Source organism: Nipponia nippon, unplaced genomic scaffold, assembly GCF_047370975.1.
Source record: "Nipponia nippon isolate SJK-2023a ecotype South Korea unplaced genomic scaffold, ASM4737097v1 scaffold_6, whole genome shotgun sequence".
Lineage (NCBI taxonomy): Eukaryota > Metazoa > Chordata > Aves > Pelecaniformes > Threskiornithidae > Nipponia > Nipponia nippon.
Window position 1 is genome coordinate 34,147,307 of NW_028262380.1, and position 24,928 is coordinate 34,172,234.

Here is a 24,928-nt window from a genome sequence, read left to right on the forward strand (position 1 = left end):
AGCTGTCCAGGCAAAGGTGAAAAGAAATATTTTATAAAAATATATTTTAATATTATATGATGACATATCCATTCATTAGAAACCTCATTTCTTTTCCTAGGAAACTTATATGGCAAAACAAACACACGTACATACCACTGTACACAGTGAAGTAAGGTAGAATGAGTATCAAGTTGTAATTCACTAGTACGTTGAAAATATTAACTGAAATGCCAGAACATCAGCAGTCTGTTGAGGCACAGCAGTGTACTCCAGCTAATGAGTTACACACTTTAATTTGCTGCATGGTAATATATTATTAATTGGTAATTTATAATATATGCATACTATCAAATTTATATCAGCTAGTCAGTAATTATGTTTTCAAAGTATGCATTGTTATGAGCTTAAGTTTTGTGGTTGTCTCTGTGTACTTGTCTGTATTGGATAAAGCTCTTTGATGTACAGTACCTGGTTTGAGCTGTACTCCCCTGATGGTAAATTAGCTATTATTTATTTATGGTTTAATCATTAAGCATAGAGAATGTGCACTAGGTAGACATCTTCGTACAGATTCACTTAAGAATCTATACAGCAAGTTTCCAGAAATGATGTTAACAGAACACTTTCTCTCTTGCTTCCACTCCTATCATAATGATTAAGGGTTTTCTTGAGAGCATTAAAGAAATGTGTCTTAAGAGAAGAGCTGAATGGAGAAAAGGTTGAAGGATTGACCTATTGTGTCTTGCTCCACCACTTAGGTTCTCCATGTTTAGCAGACAAGGTGGGAAAAAAGACTTGGAGAGATGAAAGTTCTGCAGATTTTCTTGAGCATGATGGCGAAGCTAAGAAATTTAATTTTAACTTTAGAAGTTTAAATTTCACATGGCAGGAGACAGAAGGAATTAAAGAACAAAGTGATGTGGTCTGATTGGAAAGGAAGATAATCTTAGCAAGTTAATTTTGACTTAATTGCAACATAGCAATATTCACAAGCCTAAAAAATCAAATACGTAAGGCCTCTCCAGATGCCCACTGCAAGTTGTATATTTAAAATAATAACAGGTTTCAGAGATTTATTATTTGCTTTCTGATATTTGGACAACCAGATTTCAAGCTTTCAAACACATTTTGTGTATTGAGATACTTTCCAATACCTTTTTTACTGAATAACCCCTGGTCAGCCTCAAGTCCTCATATTTTCCCTGTTAAGCTTCTGGATGCTAGTATTTGCTTGGCATGCTCTTTTAATCAGTAGTTCCTCAATGACCAAAAGTACCTCCATTTCAAGAGAGGGTCATCCAGATTTACGGTCCCTTGCTGTTAGCCCTGTTTTAATACTTGGAATTTCCAGCCAAGGTGAAACTTAGAAGACAACAGAGAAGTTCAGCTACCTTTACAGCCAGCGAGGAACTTGTAAGGTTTTAAGTAGAATAGCATAGAATAGTATAGAATAGCATAGTGTAGAATAGTTCCTGTTGGAAGGGACCTACAGTGATCATCTAGTCCAACTGCCTGACCACTTCAGGGCTGACCAAAAGTTAAAGCATGTTGTTAAGGGCATTGTCCAAATGCCTCTTAAACATTGACAGGCTTGGGGCATCGACCACCTCTCTAGGAAGCCTGTTCCAGTGAATACATATCGCTGGTTCGTAATATCAAGCCTAGTTCCAAAACAGTATATGGACTAATGTTGCGAATTATTCCATCTTCAAATTTGCTTCTGAAGGACAATAAGACAATAGCATTTTTACTGTTTAATTCATGTCACCTGGTTACAAAACTAGGAGACCATGTGTACATGGAATGCTTAAACAAGCAGAAGGTTTTCTATGAACTTTATTTTCATATTGGGTCATAAAGACAACTTGCAACACAAGGGGAAAGATATAAGGAAGCACATTCAACTAACATGTTTCAGTAAGTCTGGAGTAATGGAACAGTACTGAAGAATCTTCACTTTTAGCTTTGCAGATGGAATTGGGGAAGACAATAACATTGGGATTTTCTTCTCAAAACAAGTAAGTTCTATCTTTGCTAGAAAGTTCATTTACATCTTTGTGTGTGTGCATGCATTCACACAGACATTATTAGTTATGACTCTGTAGTTACATTTACTGCAGATTATGCTTTAATCAGACCTATAATCATCTGTTTGAAATCTGTGTCTCAAGATATCACCATCTTTAAATGAAAATAATTTTTTCTGTATTCTCTTTATATACAGAAGATGTACACAACTGTTGTCCTCATTTAATGCTCTCTTCATTTCCTCAAACCTAAAAAAGAAATAAGAATGACAAAACCCTTCCTACAAATTCCAGATTTAGTGCATGTAGCCAAGGAGTGTTCCAGATAAAGGTTATTTCTTAACTTCTAAAATTAAACATTACAAGTGTTGCTGCTTCTATTTAGATTTACAGTTTTGAACACACTGATTTGAATACACTGCCAAGGGCAGTGCTGAGATCTATCTGACCTTTAAATTTGCAATGGAAAATTTAAATCAGATTTTAGAAAATGGTTCCCAATGATGTTCTTTTTTTCCATTTTCTTGCCAGTTTTCTTGAACTTACCAGCTGTGGTTTGAACATATCTTTAAGGAATCATGGAAACCAAGACAAGAGGCAGGAGGGTGGTCTTTAGGAAGCTGTAGACAGCAGACAGATGGAATATGAGAACCTTGGGTGACATTAGAGAGACTTTGCCAATCAAGAAGTTTGGCAGTTACATCAAGGTCAGAGAGAGACACGTAGCAGTGTTCCAAGCTAAGATATTCTGCTCTGATGCACTAACACAGCAATTTTCTCCCACTGCTGCCATTTTTGCATCTTTGTGTACTCAGTCTGTGGTACTGTGGGAGCTTGTGATGCCTTTGGAGCAGAGATATTTGACATTTCCAACCGAATCCCTGATACACGAGAACATGAGCAAACCCTGTATCTATCATCCAAACAAGAGAACCAAGAACATTAAAGGGGGAATAAACTTAAGAAAAGATTGTTTAGGAATTACAAATCATGTTTGCTCAGTGTGTAGCAGTCTAACAAACATCCTTAATTTCTTTTTTTCTTTGTGTGTGTGTGTGGCATTTCCCATTTGTATGGAAATTATATCATAAATCCACAAAAAGGTTTAGACAACTTGCTCACTGCCTTGAACACAGACACAGAATTTACAAGAAGTGTACAGGAGCAGATTTTGTTAAGGAGCTCATTGCTGATTGACAGGAGCATGTAAGAGAAGGAGGATCATGCTGCATTTACTCCATACTCCTGCCATGCACGTGTACTGTTGGCCCCTGATAGAAGACTGGGTTGGATGGGTCTGAGACAGTGTGGCTCTTCTTATGTTGTTGAGCAATATATTCCCTATGTTTTCACAAAACCTGGCATTTTTTTTTCCTGAATTATAAACTGTGATTTTTAAAGATTGTGAAGAGGCATTTGTAAAAGGAAGTACTATAAAAATACAAAGATACTATCTGAAATTATATGATCCTTATTCAAGTCCAGAATGTGTCCTTTTGGTCTGTATAGAGGGGGATTACTCTACTGTGATGGACCCATCTATGGTTAAAAAAAAAACCAAGACAAATTATTTGAGAGCGATTTCACGTGCTCCATTGGGCTCAATGAAGATTTTGTTGGGATCCACTGATGTGATGAAGGGGAAAACAAAAGGGCACAGCTCTGCCTGCAAACCATGGAATGCACTTCCCTGTGCACTTCTGTGTTTGATGAGGATTCCTTTAAAGGTGTTTTTAAAACTGCATGATCAGGGCTTCACTATGCCTGGTATACAAAGTATAAGACCAAAAATACTGCAAAACCACACATCTGTTGTACAGGCTCAAGTCCCTAAAGATATAAAGGTCTATTTTTTGTGCTCCTTCATCCATTGCAGAAGTAGGAGGGCAACCCATTGATATGAAGTGAAGAACTTCCTGCTTTCTGTGTGGCAAAGGTGACATAAAATACTGTGACTCTGAGCTGCTTATCTGCCTTTGGTCAAGCAAAATCCCACTGACTCAGTTTTGCCTGAGTAAAGGCTAGATAGTGGGCCACGTCCTCTTTGGTTATTATATTGCCTCATTCTCTTTTTTAAAAACATGCAACTTTGAACCTGAAACGGGCATTCAGAATGAAGGGCTCAGAAGAACAGGAGTGTGGCTGGAAAAAAACTAAGCCTTTCTCACTAAAAGGAAAGGCATGCTATCAGCATGCTCTTTATTAAAACTCCTGTGTTTTCTGCTGAGGGAAGATAACACGTAGGGGAAGAGAGAGTGGAAGTTTAAATTAGAATTGATATTAGATGCAACGATTAAGTATTGACAATTTTTCAGGCTTTGGAATGGTTCCCATTTGCAGCTGCAAGGCACTACAGCAGCTTTAGTATTTACGAGCACTTGGTGACTACTCTGACAGGTTTATTATTTGTTGGCTTTCTCCAGCATTGCACAGTAAAAATTGTTTTCAAAGAGTGTTCAAAAGTGTAGCTGGCTGCCACTGTATCAAACCCAATCAATCCACCAATGTATTTCACATTCTTGATTGATAACTGGCTCAGCAGTTTGGCATTTCAGGGAAGGAGTGGAAGGGGAGCAGGTCTCGACAGTCATTAATCCCTTTTCCCTGAGCCTCCCTCGGGCAACTGCTTGTGCCATTATCCACATTTCTTACTGCTGATTTCCACAATCCCATGGCTGTTCAAACCACCACAAATTCACCAGTGTCCCTTTCACTTACCATAGACCTTTCATCACACTGGCCTCAGCAGCCCTCCTGGGCTGACAGTGGTCAGGGGAACATCTCTCTCTCTCCCTCCTTTTAAAAATTAAAAAGTTGGGCCATTAATTTGGTTCCTTACCTCAGTCTCCTTTCCTCCCCCTAAATTTATGTTGTTGCTTACTGAACAGGAACATGAGGGTATGAATGTACTTCCTTTAAAATCTGTTTATGTGGGTTGGGGTGAGAGATGTCTTATGGTAAATAAGGTAGAGATTCTGTCTGCCTGCTCTTCCACTGCTGGTTGAATGCGTTATTCATGATGTTTTGCCCATTGCGGTCTGTGTTACCATGAAGCCGAATAAACTATGTTAGCTGCTAGGGAGATAGGCTATTTATTTATTTATTCATTTATTCATTTATTTATTTAAATGCTGCAAAATTGTGAGCAAGCTCACAGTGTGCTGACTGAAATGTCAGAAGTAATTAAGCCAAACTGTTTCCAATGGAAAAAAAAAAAGTCATCTGTCATTATGAGGAGCAGATATCTATAATTAATTGGGAGCTGGATCTATTAGGGAGAAAAGAAAGAGACAGAGAGAGAGAGGCAAACCCCACATTTTTCATGTTTTTCCTGTGTTGACTTCATTGCACTAAGGGTACTGAATACTCCAGATAGGATTAAAAAATACAGATTTGAGCTCCCCACTGAGGATTCAGGATAAAGTCTATCTGTCATTTGCCACCATTCTGTTGTTACATGTAGCTGTGCTGCCAGGAGCACTGCCTTGTGTGTATTTACTATTATATTAAAGCACAAATGTCTCCTCCACCTGTCCTCTAACGAGTAATGTGTCCTGGACAAATCTGTTCCATATAATCCTTATTTAACTACCCTTAGCTTTGGAGGCAGAATCCATGTTAGGAAGGATTGAAGTATCCAAATGAATGGAATTAATTGTGTGAGGAAAGGGAATTCAAGTGATGAAGGCAGCATAAAGAATTTAAAAGAAAGGAAACAGAGACAAAGAACGTCACTGGGAAATTATGAAAGAAAGTCAAATATTATGAAAGAGGTGAACATGCACAGGAATCCTCCAGTGTCTCTATAAATTGCAAATCAAAACCTGCCCCTGAAAACCTCCCCCCTGAAAGCCTTTACCCATGTCAAAGGCTCCACTGAGCCCACTACAATGACCATCCCTTAATCAAATTTGTGTTAACAGTTTACAAGTCTGGGGCCAAGTACCTCAGGAGATCATTATTTCAGCTGACAAAAATGTTGTGTTTTATGAGGAGAAATTAATAAAGAGCAAATAGATGAACTGTTAATGCATATGGACACGAAAAGGTTTCAGGTGGAGGCTGGGAGCTGCGTCAGCTTGGGCAAGAAATTAAAAAAAGATGATCGGTATTATATGGGAGTATTGCTCTTAGTGAAATAACCTTGATTCTCTGATAAGAGAGAGCTTGATTCCCTGTGTTAGCAAAACACCAGACTACCTGGGGAAATGGGCAGGATGTACATGAACTTACTCCGGAACTGGAATGCTGCCCCCAAAATAGGTTTGTGTTGAGGCAGTACTGGTGTCTGTGCTTTCTCAAGCGGTCTCTGGAAGAAGTATTGCTGCAGAGATTTGGGACAGCTTGAAAGAAGTGTGGTAAGTTTAGCAATTTGCAAAAAACCCCAAGTGCTTTGTAAGCAGTGGAAAGTCTGAAGCTTGTCTTCTTATGGGTTTATATCCCAAGGTGAGTCTCTTGTGTGTACCCTTTTGTGTCTAAAAGGGATGAACTAATTTTGTAGCCTGTCTGCCAGTAAATGCACTTCAGAGTTTCATTCTCTCTTCTATGCTATTGCATTTTATCAAATTTACAGGGATTTTAATGTATTTGAGATCCTCAACTCAATTTGAATTTGTTGAAAGGGTACAAAAATTATTGGGCAACAAAGAGTGAGAAAGCTTACAAAACTGGACTAAAGTAATGTTTAAATAATAATATGCAAACAGGATCTTCTGGTCTTTTTCTGGTACCTCCCTGAGCCAGTAGGGCACGATGAGACTTTATTTCTTTTTTCCCCTTAGGAAAAAGTAACACAAAAAAGGAACTTCATTTTTCATATCACCCTCCTGAACAGCCTTTCAGAATTCTGGCCAAGCTGCTCTAATACTCAGATTCCCTTGTTAGAGATCCCTCATCCTCGAGAATATCCCTCCTATCTGAATTCTGCCTTGCTGTTAAATAGGCCATGGGGGGATGATATTGAAGATCTTTGCTGTTGCCTGCAGTGCTTTAGAAAAAAAAAAAATAGTGCACTGTAACACTTTGAATACATTGCAAGATTCTAAAAATACTGGATTTATATTAATCTGTGTCCTGCAATAATGAGTTATATGAAAATACAGTCTTCTCAGCGCATTATGCATTATTTCCCAAATCTCATAGTTTAGGAATGGGGCTATTGCTTGGGCTGCACAGTAGCAAAGATAATAAGGGAATTAAACATTTGCCTTGGCTGAGAGTACCCAGTGGAGGGTTCCATAGTTACTGTGCATTTATTGCTAAAGCTTGGGCCTTTAGCAGCGTGTTCTGAATATCAGGATGTGTCAGAAAATTCACAGCTTATAAGCGCTAGTAATACTGACAGGTTCATCAAAATCATCTTCTTAGAGCTAGGACAATTTATTACATCTTTTTAACCCAAAGGAGTTTATATAATTGATGGATTTGGGTTACATTACAGATACAAAATAACCTTGAGAGAATTGGTGTTCATTGCTGGAGTTGAATTTGATAGAGCTGAAGTGCCATTCACTCGGGGCTTCAACAAAACTGATAGCTCTAGGTTCTATATGACCAATTTAAATTGTTTGAGTAAAATTACATTTTCTGTCTTAAATATAGGACATGCTGATTAGGTTTGAGGGAGAGGGGGTGGTGAACGTATAACTTAAATAAAACCTCCTAAACCAGCAGAGATTTTTCCCTTAGGGCTTTTTTCCCTTTTCCTTTTTTTGACTGTTAAGTGATGGTGTTTCTAACATGCAAGTAGGATGATCAGAAACCAAACTCAACGTTTCCACAGTAGACAGCTCTTTATTCTCCATGATGACTGCAGTCTAAGCTGTCAAGCATTTGTATAAGCTTTTCAGAGACCTATGTGTTAAAATAAAACCTGTAAATTATTGTGCACGTGCAGTAGTTTTTATTTTAGGGTTAAATAATGTTTTCCAAAGAACAGCTGGGACACTGAGAGATTGAGTAACTTGACTAAGCTCACACAGTATGTCAGTGGAAAAGCTGTGGCTAGGCTGTAGACTCCTGGGTCTCTCGCATATGGAGTTGGTGCTGTTTACTAAACCCATTCCCTTCTTTGCAGGTCTGAGTGGTTCTTCAGTCCTGACTATGCCTTATTACACTTAGGTATGTGGTAGAAATGAAATCCAGGGAGGAAATAAAGAAGAAAAATGGAAAATTGAAAGCAAAATAGAAGGTCGTGGAAAGATAAAGTCATATTTTCTGTTTTACTGTTAAAGTGGAGTAAATAAATTATGGTGATGTTCCTGGCATAAAAGCAGGTTTCAAAACAATGTTAAAGGATTTTTTTTTTTGATTATTTTAAATAAAGACATCATTTTAAGTTGTGTAAGGGAATGGAGATCGAGAGTGGGACAAGGATGAGATTCAGGAGCTAATGAGGAGGTGGGAAGGTGATTTCAAGTGTCTTCTGGTTCTGAGGGCAAGTTTAAGCAGCCAAAGGATTCCAGCAGAAAAGGGGTTGCAAAGTAAACTAAAATTGAGGCAGGCATACTGCTGTATGGAAGGGAGTTCCCCACTCAGCAATGTTAAAGATAGGCAGGAGAAAGATGCTGTTAGATGACTCTGTTTCACTAAGTCATCCTCAAGCAAGCATTACCACATCTACTTGTTGCTACTGTCCACTCAGAAAAAACCCCCACAAATAGGACTCCTAGACCATGGTACAGAAGCTATCCACACTGAGTAGTATTTTCCTTAGCTGGGAACTCAGGTTCTACATAGCTAGGAGGCTTTTCTGGAAGTGTTTTATCCTTTAACCCAAACTTGTAATCTAAGATATATTGAACACATTTTGGAAATGTCTTGAAAAATAAGTGATGAACTGAATGTTCTGAGTTCCTCTAGCCATTCCATAAAATACAGATAAAATTTTCAGAAGCAGAGCCCTTCATAACACTGTAAAAGAGGTCCAGATGGCCAGTGCAGCACTCTGAAAAAGTGCATCTTGCTCCATTGTATGGAATATCTGAAGAATTCTCAGCCATTCTTATTTTCTTTTTTGGATGTTATTTCCCAATCAATTTTGTAGGTGACTTTGTTATGTTGAGAATTTTAAAATAGTAATAATAATAATAATAATAATAATAATAATAATAATAATAATAATAATAATAATAATATCCTTTCCACTGTGGCATTTACTCAAACTTACCTACAAAAATGTTGGCAAATGTTATGGGAAAAATCCCAACATTACCTTTGAAATGGACATGAGCGTGTTTTTTGGTGATAGCATGAACATTTATTGACATAATAATTACAGTAGCTAAAGAATAGCTAGCAGGAGAAGCAACTAATGTAAATCATAAAGGCCTTCTTAAATGACTCATTGGATTAAAGTGATGTTTCCCTTTCTGGGAAGCTGCATATACAATGAAGAGACAGATTTTCTGAATCAAGAAGTTTCTGTTCTTTTCATATGCACTGCATCCTTTATTTCAAAATGAGGAAATGCATTTGAAGGTTAGGAAAATTAAAAGGTACAACTTCTCTTTGTGTATGCTCCTCACTTTAAAGACAACTTAAGGAGACAGTAGTCTTGAAATATTCACTTTTTCAGGGCTTTGTGAACATAAACTAGAAAGGCAGTTCAGGGAGTTCACCAGTTCACTGGGAAATTTTGTCTCAAATGCAATTATTTCCAAAACTCTCAGATGAGGGGGGGAAAGAGGCTTCAACAGACTGCAGCACACACAATTTGATCATGCCCCCAAGTGTCTTAGCTCTCATCCCAGTTGGGTAGCAGAATGGGCTCCTCCTCTGAAACATAGCCCATCCTCTCTTTGATGGAAGCAGTGTGAATATGAGACTGAAGGTAAGAGAGGTGATCAGTTCTGTTGAGTGATGTTACCCATTGGGATATACTCTGTATGTGTCTGAAATGGAGAAGTAACTAGTGTAATATATCAACTATTTATTTTATGAATTCCATATTCATGTCACCTTGCTGGTATGTGCATACGCAAACTTTTTTATTTTGGAATGTATTCAGTTTGGTGTTCTGTTGTATGTAATTTTGCTTAAAATAATTGCTAGGCAAAAGCCTTGTATTCAAATAAGTCATGTGTCTTTGTGATCTGATCCTTGTTAATGTTATTGGAGCTTTTTCCCAAGACTGGAGGCACTTATATATCTATGTTAATATTCTAAATACAGGTCTATTAAACATGAGACATTATCATAAAGCTATACTTTGTGATGGAGTATAGCATTCATCTGCATAAGTGTAGCTGTATATATATTTATATGTGTATATATACATATATAGGTATGTTAATATTCAAGTTAAATGATAATTTCTTTGCAAAACTCCCTGATTTACTGTAATTGTTATATTATTCTCTCTTCTGGGATTGTGTTTCTAGTATCTAGTCATCTTCCACACTCCTCATGTCTATCATATTTCTCGCTCTGCTGCCTCTCTCTGTCTTATGCCTAAAGGTAATCTGTCACATCTCAGGCAGTTGTGACAATTATGGGCAGTCTGCTGCATTGGGTGGCCAGAAAAAACAGATGAGGGTGCTTTTCTAGCATTTTCTCTTCCAGCTAGAAGCAGGCCAAAAGGGTTCTTTGCATCCTGCGTTGCTTCCCTGGAACAGTCACCTGCACTGCTGCCTCTGCCACTGCTTGCTTCTCTCAGTGAAAATTTGTGTGCCTAACCAGGCAAGGGACTGCTCTTCACACATCCTTGCTTTGATATAATTACAAAGCACTTTCCTTCTTCTCTGTTTCTTGCTCCCCAAGAGGCAATCTGGTCTATTGTGTGACTGTGACTTTGCTTCCAAAAGTCACACAGGTAATGTAAAGGAAGCATTTTTCATTCATAACAGAATTTTGTGAAACTGTGATTCAGCACAGATTGTGTGAAATGGAGGCTGTCTGATTGATATACAAATTGGAAAAGTTGCAGATTTTGTTTCTATCACCTTTTTCTCACTGTTACCTTTCACAGCTGTGGTGGATTTATACTGGTTTGTTTCAGAATTTTTTGATCTGTGCTAATTATGTCATGGGAAATAGCCTTCAGGTTTTTATGAATAAACCTAGGTTTGGATTTAAGCTCATTGAAATTGCCATAGTTTGTAGTGTTATATTTTGTTACCATTATCTTCCTTTGTTTAGGAAAAATCTAGGAATTTTCAGAAGTGAAAGGACACAGATTCTGCATGTTGTAAAGTTCTGGTGAGGCTGTAATTCCCATACAAATAAACAACTGAGTGCAGCATAGTTTTAGCTTTTAACTGCACCAGACCAGTTTTTTAAGTGATGGAATGATAATCTTGATGTTCTGGCCAAATTAGATCTGAGAGCACGAAGTTTTGCCTGTCAGTTCTCTCCTGTGGCTTCAATTCAATATGCTATTTTCTGACAATTCAGACCAAGTCCAATGGCTTTTGACCTTTTCATGTCAATTGGATTTTTTTGTATTGACTTATACAGTTCCTGAATCATGCTGCTTTTAAGAGTATTGTTGCATAATATTCTTAAGTGATACTGCTGTGAAGTAGTAATTATTTCTTGCTTAGCTCCCTCTGATTTCTTTATGCAGGTGTACAAATATACAGAGAGGGATAGTATGATTTCAGTCTACTTTATGACAAGGTAATATGTTTACTGAAGGGAAGGTGTTCCATACAGATGAGGTGAACCACAATATAGATTGGCAGATTTGTTGACAGTACCTGATATATAAAGATCCTGTGCTGCTTCATGGCTTGCAGGGTAAGGAAAATAGCACCTCATCTTGTATAACACACAAGTACACATACTTTCACACTCTCTGCGCAGTAATAAGTCTTTATCATGCCTTGCTGTTGTAGAAGGCATTTAGGTATCCAGAAAATATCTTCCTTAACCTAGGGCAAAATCCCTAGAGTACTATAACTGAAGAAAAAATTCTTACTGACTTAAGTGAGCCTTGGATTGAGCCTATAAATGCAAATCTTAATCATACTCCTAAGTACTAGGAATATACTACAAATGGATGCTGTATCCAGAGCTTCAGAAAAAGCGCTGAAGTTTTCTTTCATACATTTTGAAGGTTGGTCTTATTGATATTTCTTTGTCCTCTGTTATTTCCATTTGTTGATGAACTTTGAGAACAATCTAAATTATTTGGTTATCATCTTGTGACTTACCATCCATTTCGTGGGTAGCATTTTTATTTCCTGGCCTCAAAATGCAATTATTTCTGGTTCTATCTATTACAGCTATAGCCATGTGATCCTAGGAGAGGTCAAACCCACATTTCAGCATTTTTCCTCCTTCAGCTCTTTTATTCAAGTTTATGGTACTGATATGTTCATTGTTTTCAGATAATGTACAGTCCTGTCAACAGAACAATGCACAGTGAATATGTTGTCTAATGTATCATTGAGCTTTTAGTTCTCTGGCTACAGAATTAACTGCTAGGCTTTTAAAAAGTAACCTATATTCCAAAGTCAGTATTTTAGTGAAGTCTTTAGGTAGTTACTAGTGCTCTGAAATATTTTTATACTACAGAGGAACTTTGTTTAGCCATTATGAGATAACAATATGCTGATATTTCTGGTTATGTACTTCTGTGACTTTAATAAGAATTTGGGCAAGTAAAGAACAAAAATAACCTTTGCATGATTTATGCATATAAGGTTGCAATTGCTGTTGTGACATGAAGTATGTGATGTTGCAGGTACTGTAACAGTTATGACATGACCATATAAGCAAAGACAGTGAACAAAGTAGACTCTAAGCTACTGAAGTATTAAAGTTTTAGACATACGTAATATAGTCAATGCTGTATCCTGGTATGATTAGTGAAAAAATCTGTGGGCCCAAGTTGCCAGTTGCTGTTTGCCTTGCAGCTTTAATTGTTGCAGGCCAGTTTGAGTTGGAGCTGGACTATCAATTTCTTCCTGTCTTTTCTGAATCTGTCTCTGTTTCCCAATAAATGGAGCATATTGAAGGAATTTCTGTTCATTCTGCAGATTTTAAAGGTCAAAATATTCTTAAGTGTGGTAAAAAAAAAGAAACAGTATTTGTCAGTGTTAAAAAGTTATTCTAGTCTCTTTGGAGATACTAAATATTTTATTTGTAAATCACCAGTATGTATCTGTAGTGTAAAGCTGCACTGTGGTCTATGATATGACTTTAATTTTTACATACACACTGTGTTTTTATGCTAGCTCTATATTTTTGTCTCAGTTCCGTCTCCTTCATAAACAGTGTAAGAACTCTGTAGCGGAAGGTACCAGAATACAGTGAAAAGGAGGACATAAAACATGTTGATCATGTTACACTCAGATGAGTACCTTTCCTATATGCTCTGCAGTTGTCCCAGTTCATCCATAGCATATATTGTGAAGAGCAACTTAAATGTTTGTGCTGGCTTCTAGTTTGAGAAAGCCATTGACTGAATGGACTTGAAAAGGGACAAAAGAAGCTCAGGTAACAATAATATGTGCAAAAACTTTTTAACATGCTTTAAGCATTGGAGAAACAGTAGTCTAAAAAATGATGCTCCATTGTGAATCTCAAAATGTCTGCTAAACTATCTGGAGAAAACAGACTGAGCAAGGAATATGCTGTTGAGTGGTGGATGAAGATGTATGTATGCAGAAGAGATAAAACCAGTATAACAGTGATCTCTCTAAATAACTGATTTACAGTAGGACCTATTCTTTCCTGAGTTACTGGAAGACACCATTGCTGAGCAGTGTGCTTCAACTGATGTACTTTAAATCCAATAACCCTCCCTCCCTTACAACCTTTTGAGAGAGAATTTGAGTAATAAGCAGTAAATGAGAGTTGACCTCTGTTGACTTAATGCACAGAGAGATGAAAAAGATAATCTATATCGACCCTGCAGAATGAGGAGAAACATTCAGCATCTTTCAAGAGACGCATCCATAGAAGCAGCTGTAAAATCAGGAGTGCAGGCAGCCTTGGTGTTCTTACAGAGCAGCTTGTCACTGTTCTCCCTGCTAATGAACTTGGTAGTCTGTCTCCGGGGTAATATTGGACAGTTCAGCCTGACAGCTAAAGTGTGGTAGAAAATAATACACAAGCCTGAGTAACAGATAAAAGAAAACTAAGACATTTAAGGCATTGATCTCTAATTATTGCAGTCCATAAACAATGAATGTCTGCAACTACATATTTCAGATAACTTCATACTTTGCTCTCCCTCTCAGCCTCATTTTTGACATTTAAATTCACATGTGTTATTGGTGAGCTATGAAATGGGGATCACTGGGTTAGGACAATTTAAATGGAAGACAGCAGTGGGTACAGGTAGACTCCAGACAGTAGTTCTAGCAGAGCAGAAGTAGTAGGACAGCCAAGAAATCTGGGATGGAGCTTGACCAGTCCTTGAAAATAGTTATAGTCAGAATGTTAATGTGTGAAGCCTGGCATTAATATGGAAAGAATATTTTAGATACTGTTTTCTAGTCTTATTAACTGAAATAGAGATTCTTGTTTGACAACAGAGGTGATTGACATGAATATGAATATGTCCTCATCTGAGGACATGAAATACATCCTCACATGATGTGATTGCAAGTGGTCATACTGCTGAACAAAAGGAAATGACCCTGTAACGACAAAGAGCTTTAGGCTATTCCACATTTGTTTCTAGTGCGGTAACCGGTATATGAACTACAGGTATTAGTTTAGGATGAACAAGGTTGAAGACCCGGTAAAAAGCTGAAAGAAAGGAAATTCTGAGGGTACATGAGAAGCTGTCCAAGGGGCCAGTTTTCCGATTTGTTGAAAGGGAAGAGAGAACCAATCATTTGCAGTATGTGGATTCTAATGGTATTCTCAGAATGATATTCCTAAAATAATGCTGTAATAGACATAGGAGATGCAGGTGTCTGCTTTTGGATGCATTTCAGGTTCCTGGCTAATGTTGACCTAAAGGCAAAACTAACTCTTGCATAATCTTTTATGAATATTTATAAAACCTTGGTCTTGCTAGCACTACTTCCCTCTCTGGGTTAACACAAGCCAGTCATACAGAAGAGTGGCAGGATGGGATTGAGCATAACCTGGCATGACTCCCATACTTGGACTTTCAGAAAGTGTTTTTAGTTAATTCTGTGGTGGATTCATTGACAGTGTCTTATTTGCAGAAAAGAAAGTAGTTACAAAAGGAAAAAAAGCCATGCATTAAGATGCATTTATATTCACACTGTAAGCATATGCAGAAACTTTCAATAGTACAATGTGCTTTATGAATGGTGTCTAAGTGTCTGAAGGAGTAATGAAATGATCTGTTATTCTAGTTTTAAAAAGACTAAAGTTCTGTTCGTGCGCCTGACATAGCGTAGGCGTAAATAAAGTAGGTTTTCAGCATTGTTCTCTCAAATTAAGGAGGTGGCATAGATAAATTCATCTCTGTGCTCTGTCAGGAAGCTCATGCTTACTCCTTCATGCCTGCTGAGTGTGAGGACTGTGACACAAGCTGACAAAGGCCTAAGTCTTTGCAGCTATAAAAATGGTATCACTCAATGCTTTTCTATGAGACAGTAGAGAAAATACCTCACAGAGTTAAGCAGTCGGATTAACCATTTCAAAAGTGAACGTAGTTCAAATTTTGGATCTCATATATGCCAATCATTCTACTGAAAGTCTGGTGGCACTTCCACTGGCTGGCTCCAGTTCTACACCAACATTAATCAGATGGGAAGCCAAGCCATGATATCAAAACATGGAGCAAACAACAAATCATACCAGTTTCAGGCCAGCATTGTAACTGAAGCTATTCTGGCTCATGATGTACATGTGCTCCCCTGGGCACCTGCTGCTCATTTGTCTGGACTGAGATGTTTACAGGCAAGAACGGGACCTCTTCCACTTCTGTGCATGGGGAGTGTGGTCACTCTCTTAGGGAGCAATTACAGATGCCTGATTATTGCAGTGGGTGGAGCTTGGGGATTGCAACCCAGTGAACAAAAAAGTATGTTTTATATGGTGGACAGTGCAATCTTTTGAATGGGCCATCCCAATAGACACCTTTCAGAGCTGTGGCAAAAGTAAACCTTTATGGCTTTGACATCTCTATGGAAACTGTAATATCACGAAACAGAACATTATAAATGTGGGATGCTATAGGCCACTTTATATAGCCAAGACTGACAGGTCTTAGCAGAATAGAGAATAAGAAAGAAAGTTAGTAGAACAAAACAGTGTTTGTGCAATATGTCTGCTTTGGAAGGGTAGGACTCCAGGGATGGATTGAATATATGTCAATAGTTTAGAAAGTCTTGTTAGAGAATGGGAAACACAAGATATGAACAAGCCTCTGTATGCTGACAAGGCCAATAACAACCTAGTCAACAAATGGTAATTACTGAGGTTGGTGAGATGAACTGATGCAAACATTTGGCTCATAAAATGGTGGATGAATTATTCATCATCAATTGGAAAAGCATTAGAGGGAAATTCACAGCATTGACTGTATCTTCTTAAATTTTCTTTCACTGCACAGTACAATGGTGCCCAAATCTTGTCAGATGATGCCTAACAAAATATAAGGCTAACTGATAAATAAGGTTTCCAAATACTAATACAGAAATATACTTAGCTTCTGTATGGTGATACTCTGTAGCAAATAAAGTGAAAGAAATATTTTGTCCTGGTAACAAAGACTGAATTTTAAATAGTTTATCAAGGATGTGTGGGACAAGCTTATCTGCCGTTTTCACTTTTTGGCAGTTTCTATTATAGATGAAAAAATGCTATCCTCCTAGATGCGATATTCAACTGTCCTAGAATGCTAGTCAATAATAATATTTATATTAGCTCTCTGTTTTCTCTAAATTTAATGGTAACTGTTGTGATTATACTTCTGTACGGAAATAATTCAAAGGTATTTTCCAGCAGTTCATGAGTCAGAATGTAGTTTAGGATGCTTTGGGATCTTCCTGGTCAAATTTAGTATGCGCATTAAATAGGTACTAAAACCAATTAACAATAAGTTACCACTTAACATAAACCTGCTCATACTACTGGTATACATCTCTGTATGCATGATCTATCAGCAGCTTTGAACCCTTACAAGTTATCTTTGGAAACATAGTTGATCTAGTAGAGAATGGAAATTCGAGATATCTAGACTACAACTTCTGTAAGGTACTGAATCAGTCCAGGTAAAGACTCTGCCAATGATTTTATAGAGCAAAAGAAAATTTTTAATGAATTCCTCTTATGAGGAACAAACAAATATTGGGTTTGGGTTTGCTTAATAATTTATGTGAAAGATGAAAAATAGGAACATGGATCTCTCAAAAGGGAAACCTTCAAGGAGCTCTAGCTGTGTGTTTTTAAAAATTAGCTTCTCTGTGAAGCTGCAGAGGTGGATAGTGTTATTTAGTTAAAAAGCATCAAGAGAAGAATCTTTTCTGATTTTTAGGTAACTGATGTCAGCAGCATGAAAAAGAAAATTAATTGCAACAAATAGCGTTAATTGTATTTTATTAAAACAACAGATGAATTTGATTAATGTACAGTTTTTAATGACAAAGGTTATGAGGGTGCCATATATAAACTAATTTGTTGTCTCTGCAGTAGTGGCAGACTGCTTGTCAAAGATGTTGCATATTATTAATATTTATATAAATAAAACAATACAGTAGAAAACAGTAAATTAATACTTAATAAAGTACTAACAGTTAAAAGGATCATGCCAGACACCTCTTTGTGTTCAAGATTTTGAGGTGAGATTGCCACAGGTGTTACACAAACATTAGATAACTGGAAATCTTTAATGATAATTTGCTTTTGATGGTTTAAATGTTTTCAGATTTGCCAGAGTAATGGTTACCCATTTCACAGCAAATCAATCTTTTGTAGTGCAATGGATCAGAGTGCCTGTCAGAGGCTTGAATTCCTGTTATGCATCCCCTGACTTTTCCTATCTCTGTTTTTCTGCTCATCTCCATTGCTGCCTATAAAGCTATCCCTTGTCCTTGAAAGAATTTCCCATGTGCCTTTTTTCAGTTCTTTTATTCCTTTCTTTAAAAGCCTGCTTGTCCATATTCTGTCATTTATATGAGATCAGTCACAACAAATGATTGGCACCACAGCTGAGTTTGGCACAGACAGAGATTTTTAAGCTAGCATCATGCCTCTCAGCTGCAATGCTGGTTAAAATAAATTTGGTAACAGACAGCAGAAGGGATTGCTGTCAAGGAGCTAGATCTAGCTGATAGCTTTTTTGAGCTTTTTTGTACAGCAAGTTCATTGGAGGACATAATAGTTTTCTAAAACGTGCTTGTAACTTGTACTCCTGTGGAGCTATGGGGCTAATTATACAGCAGATGAAGTACCGAGGAGGGGTAAAAGAAAGTGGCAACATTTGAAAACCAGGGGAAGTTGCAGTTGGCACCGCTCAGGATTAGTTTGTTATTTCCAGGATGTGTAACAGACTTCAGCATTTGAGGCACAGGAAAACTGGTGCCGTAGCTATCTCACTGCTGTGCTGAAGAGAAAGTTTTTAAGCATTTGTATGTGTTCGTGGGACGGTTTCCCCAGATGATTGCATTAGGCCAATGTTCTTCACAGCTTGCAGGCTGAGGGCTAACAACGCTCAGCAAATAGTGAATAGTAGGCGCCGCCGTACTCTGTGCTCGAATAACCTGATAGCGTTACCAGCCTTACTAGCTTCTTAGGGAAGTGAACACTATTGCAGGATCATGTACTTCACTGAATCCAGGCCAAACAAAGAACTTGTCCAGATCAAATTTAAATATTTAGACAATAGATGCTAACATTTTTTTCAAGCAAACCTTCTGGGGAATTTGGCTCCAAACTGGTCTGACATTTCTTTGGTCACAGGACACATCCTAGAAGCAACTCCAAGGCTCTGATGGCAATTTCACATTTGAGTTTTTTTCTGCATTCATTGAGCAAAGATGATCACCTGTATTATTGCTGTAAGTCAGCCCTGATATGAATGTTAAATAAAAAGCCTCTAGTAACATTTCCTGCCTTCTAATTTCTGCTGTTAACACCTTCCCACTTGCTGTGTTAAGGGGCGGATCCCATTCTTGTCAGGAGGATTTTTAATGGGTATCATCACCAGCATGCTGTGAGTGCTGGTGGCTCCCTGGGGGCCGATGCCCATCCCACTGTCCCCAGCACAGGAGCAGGGCAGTTGGGGAGTGCAGGGGAGCATCCAGGGCAGCCTCAGCCACTGTGGCAAGACCAGGCTGTGGTGAAGAGCCCAGACCCAGGCCGGGCACAGGCCTGGCTGTGACACAGTGGGGGCCTGAAGTGAAAAAAATCCATCCCTTGATTGGTATATACATGTTCAGAAGTATATTTTGCATTTGATGATTTGCATATAGCATAATCCTGAGATTGCAGTCATATGATACAGATTTTTTTTATAGGAGATTATTTTTACATGCTGTATAGTTATTATTTAATTGTATTTTCATGTTGATTGTCATGTGGATTATAAACTGTTGCCAATAGGAGAATTTTTATTATTCCTGTATGTATTTCCACTTTTTTTTTTTTTTAAAAAGGGCATGAATATTTTCACAAGTCTAGAGTAAGAAGAGAATATTTTTAACACTAAAAAAATAGAATTTAGTGTTGGAGATCTTTGCCTGGCATAATGCATAGCCACAGTGCATATGTACTATATCTCTTAGGAGGTACTCAGTTCACCCCCTGCATCAGATCCATAGCAGTGCCTTGCTGGAATTGTAGCTGTCAGGCCTGATTTCATTTGTTTCATGATTTAGAGATACCAGAATGTTGCTCAGCTGCAGGAAGGTCTGTGCATCATGGGAAAGTAAACTAAAAACCTAAATCCAAGTGAGAGTTGGGAAAGAATCACAGGGAGACACTGTTTCCTTAGGAGAACATGGGGTATATTCCAAAGTGAAACATTTAAATTTAAGATTGGTTGATATTTCTGGCTGATATGACAGATTTAATTTACATTTCCTTAATTTTCTTTATCTCATTTAAAATATCAATTCCACCCTAGTTTTTATTGAAAAATATTTGCTTTTATGTTTTTAACTAGTCCTAACAAAATTAATGCTTTCTTTTAAACAGCTGAATTTCCCACATACTAATATGACTATGAGAAATGGTAATTTCAGAAAAAATGTTAAATATTCTGAAGAAAATATTGTGAAAAAGCAGAAATACTGCAAAAAGAATAACCGTGACATAAGGGCTATTTTCAGTGCTACTTTAACAAAAAATCCTAAGTGTGGAAACCTCTGCAGTTATCTGGAGAGCAACAGTGCATATCAGTTAGGATTCACGGTCACAGGTATTTCTGAAGAAATGAAACCAGTCTCTAGTTGCAGCAGCTATATGGAGGCATAGGCTACATGGAGTTCTTCACCTCATCATTTTCTGAAAAAGAAGACTTATCTGCATTATATACTGGAAAAATCCTGTAAAACAGTATTAATCTTGTCCTTTAATGTTGGCAAGACTTATGGTTTTTAGGCTCCGATTTTTTTTCTCGCTATTTCCCTTTAAGAGCCACATCACTCTTCGGAGTGGGCTGACATCCATCACAACAACTCCTGTTGTCAATGTCATACCAGTTATAATTTCAAATGGCTGAAATCCTGGTCCCCTAATAGAATAGTTATCACATGAATAAGCAGATGCTGCCATGGGGAGCATCTGACACTTTATAAATGAATGGCATCCAAGCAAAACATCGGCAGGATTGGATATGTTTAGGTAGTTAAACATCTGCAAAGGTGACTTGTTTGCAAATTGTTAAGAATAAAAGCTTGTTAGTTGCCAGAGATCCTTGGCATACTAGACCTACTAGAGGTTGTATGTATCAGGGTTGTGCTCCCAAATACTTTTGGCAAGGTGAGCTCTCTGAAGTTTAGCGTAACACAACAGATCTAGGCACAAGTCCAGCATCAAAACACATGCTGTGGAAATCTCAGCCTAGACACCTCTAATTACGCGGAGGTAGTTTGTATAGGTTCGGGTCTCCTTGTTTATACCACTGTGTTCTTGTTAAAACAGAGGGGAAGTGGAAGTGCCCCCTCTGTGCAGGACACTGCAATAAGCCTTCCTGACAAACAGAAATAATTGTTATGAAGCAAATGTTATGTTATGGAAATGTTTATTTGGAAAGTCTGTACGTAGGTTACGTTTCCTAATTAAATTATTCTGTCTCTCTCCCCAGACTAACACAATTATTTCTGAGCTGTTATAGACATCTGGAGACCCCTCACACCCCTTCCTGAGTGAGCTGCAACAGACCCCACATCATATATTCTTGTTCAGGGTAGGGAAAATAATGGCTGCGGGCAGAAACCAGATCTGAGGCTTTCTGACCAGTGCTCTGGGCACTGAGGTAAAACAGAAGGCATTGCAGATTTCTGTTTCTATTAACTACTGAGTAAAAGCTGAAGACAAACCAAACCCTAACTGGAATAATTAACCCGGGAAATTCTTAGTGGGAAGATGGTACACTGACTAATCTGTGAGCAAGTTTTATAAATGAAAGGCTTTAAAACTGCCCAAGGTTGACTATAAAGAGTGAGGCATGGCTTTGTTTCAAAGGAAACCGACTTGCTGAGGGCTGCTTCGTGGGGTTGAAGGGGTGCTTCTTTTAGGTTGCACATCACAAATTAGAGTTGCCGTTCAAGAAATAGAAGGTGTATTGATAGTAAACAGGTGGCTCCTGTTCCAAGGAGATTTGTTTGATACCATTTTATGATTGAGCTGATGCTGTGACACATTAAGTGGAGCTTGTCACTCTCCCATCTGGTCTACACAACTGCTGGAGGCGGAACCCATTTAGGAAGTTGCACATTTCTTGCAGCTGTTCCTGAATGTTTCGTAAATAACTAACAGAAACCATGGATTTGTTTGGCTTTATTAAACCTATCTTAGGGGAATCATGTCATTGTTCATGGAGAAAATTGTACACATTGCATGGCATTTAAGGGACTTGTTATCAAATTACTGCACTTTAAAGCCTTACTTAGCGCTAATGGGAAAATTGTGAAGTACAGATCAGAACTTCTTTTGGCCTGATTATAATTTATCTAAATGACTGCACTTGATAAAGAGTCCTTCATGCTAAGTAAAGTGCTTTTTGCCTGTGGAACCCAATGGTGTCTTGTTTTCCTCCCCCTGTGGATGCAGTTTATCCTTGGGTCTTATCTGGAAGAAGCAGTTGTTGCAGAATGCTGTGTTCACTTCATACATCATTTAAACTGGTTTTGTTATTGATGAATTGCTTTTGTAATTCACAGATGAAAGTGAACATTATAAACAAGGCATTCCCATATTAGCTTTTCAGTGCTTTGCCCAATGGGCAATTTAATGCGACATCAAACGCGATAGTAGCTGAATGACAAAAAGAACCTTTCCCATGCTTGTTGGCTTCTAATAGCTTGATTTCATTTTTAATAGGCTGTTAATCTTCAGTTAGTGTTTTTCTCTGTATCAAACATTTCACTGCAGTAAGCTGGGTTGTTTGTCTACTTTAGGTTGGTATTGTGTTCATTTAACACTCCCTTTGGAAGGCATTTGGTGCACATAAGATGCCTGAGATTGACTTTGCGGTAGAAAATTTTGACTCCCCTTGACAAAACTTTTCTATCTGTCATGATGTGACAGGCTAATAAAACTATTCATGTGCTAAGTTATAATGATATCTAATAAGTTGACAATAAAAGACTATCAGCTATTGAATTCAAAGCAAGCACCATGCTGCATAGAAAAAGAGAGACGCTGTTGGATTTAAAGGAGCTCTTAAAATGTGTTGCGGTCTAGCTTTGTGAAAAAATTCAATACAGTGAGCTGTCTGACCTGAAGGAGACACACTTATTTCAGGTACAGCTACTGTCCAAGAAGCCTGTTATGTCCACAGTGTGTAAAGAAAAGCTGTACAAACTGCTGAGACCTTTGTGAAATTTATGCAGATCTTTTTTCTAGATGAGCTAGGGAACAATGTCACTGACAGGTTTGTATTACGTTAAAAGGCAGAAACAATAATTTTTTCTAATGGTCTGGATTCTGATTTATTTTGGATATTCACTTGATATCTCTAGATACTAAAATTAGTCTCCTCTGAGGACTGTTACTAACCAGAGATATCTAAGAGTTTGAACAAGCTCCCATTCTGTCATGTCTCAGTATTTTCTTGATTGAGAAATGACTGTCAAACCACATAAGGGACAGGAAAGTTCTCCAGAGCCTCCCATGCTGCTCAGTGAGAGTCATCAGGGCATCTGGGAATCTTGTCTGGTGAAAACTGGCTGAGTGCCGGCGGGTAACGTTCTGTTACTTCTTGATCAAGTGCTGCTCTTCATACTTCCAAGAATTATTTCAAAGTTTATGAAGGTTCCTACAGAGTACAGAGAGAGACCTTCTGACTTACTGAGTCTAGTCCCATGCAACTGCATAACTGACAATCATAAACTGATCAGTTCCCCTATGAAAAGTACATAGTTGGGCAAAAAAAAATTAACTACTGTCAGAAAACTGCTCTAGAGTAATTTCTGTCCCCACTGTCTCTGACGGTTAATTTCCAGCCCACAGTTATTAAATAATAGCTTACACCTGTTTGTGTCCTCAGGTGAAATAATTCTTCCTCCTGCCTGGTGCTTACCTAGTTAGAGTTAAGGAGACAATTCATATGCCTCCTCAGGCTTTCGTTGTGAAATGTGTGTACAGGTCCTCAGCCTGGTGGTCAGCTGAACTGGGAAGCTCCCAGGGGCTCAGATTTGTTTTACAGCTCAGATCTGGGATCAGTGTCATATAAATTCATTATACTGCTTTGGACCCAAGCTGAAAGCATGAGCTAAGGATATAGATGTTTCTCCAGTATATATCTGTATGGCTAATGTCTTCTATAAGAATACAGTTCCGAGCAGTATTTCTTTCTCTAATACTGTTACAACAAAGTCTGCTGCTGGGTGACTGTAGGAGACTTCTAGCCCTGCTGTAATGGAGTCTCTCACTATTCCTCTTAAAGTTATTTTAACCCAAATCAATTTAGCTTTATGCATGCTAGGTCTACTATTTCTTTTCAGTGGAAACACTCCATTCAGTGTTTCCTCTGCCTTTCTTTTCTAAACCATATATCTCCATTCCAGCCCCATTGTGATTTTGTTGTCTCTGCATAGTTAGCTTTCTGTTGTGCATCAGTAACATTTCCATTTTGTTATTCTCCTTGTATTGTATCGAAAAACTTCATTTTTCTCTCAAAACTATGACATATTTCTGAGCCAGATTAGTTGCAATACTTGTTTCAGCCCTCTTGCCTAGTGTTAGTGTATTTTTTATCCTTTGTTGTTTACCTCTAACATTTCTTTATTCAGTCCTGAATCTCTGTTTACCCCAGGTTTTTCTTTGACTATATTTAAAACAGGACTTGAGATTATCTGAGTTACTTCCACCTTTTCTCTTCTTTTCTTAGTGTAAGAAACTCTTATCTCATTATATTCCTATCTTTCAGCATGTCTCAATACGCAAGAAAATTTTTCATTTCTTCCTCTAGGTCTCATTAATTAGTGTTCTCTTCTAAAAGTATTTATAGAGAAGATGAGATTTCCTTGTCTTTCTGTTCTGTGGTGGGACTATTGATAAGAAAAACCTACTTTGCTGGATATGAAGATTATTATTACACATTCACTTTGCAAAGAGGCTACCTAGAAGTACATACTAATTTTCCTGATGAAATCTTAAGGGACCTTAAAACCTTGTCTTCTTACACAGTTAATCTAATGAACCTAATAAATCTTGCAGAAAAATTGGAGCACATCATACGCCTCAATTTCTCTACAAGCAATCAGTTTAAACAGGTTATCATCAGTGTCAGAAATAGCAGCTGTTTTTTCCTGCTTCTTAGTTCACAAACTGGTGTAATTTCATAGATCTGAAAGTTTTGTGATGAATGGACAAAG

General features: G+C 37.8%; 1 long non-coding RNA gene across 5 annotated transcripts in view; it reads left to right on the forward strand.

The window, feature by feature from the left end:
- The first annotated feature begins 1,606 nt into the window (after nt 1-1,606).
- The window catches only part of LOC148051406 (uncharacterized), a 291,091-nt gene continuing 267,769 nt past the window's right edge, over nt 1,607-24,928 (forward strand). For all 5 annotated transcript variants that reach the window (XR_015699859.1, XR_015699861.1, XR_015699863.1 and 2 more), the window contains exon 1: nt 1,607-2,000. This is a non-coding gene — a long non-coding RNA (uncharacterized LOC148051406). The remainder of the gene's footprint in view (nt 2,001-24,928) is intronic.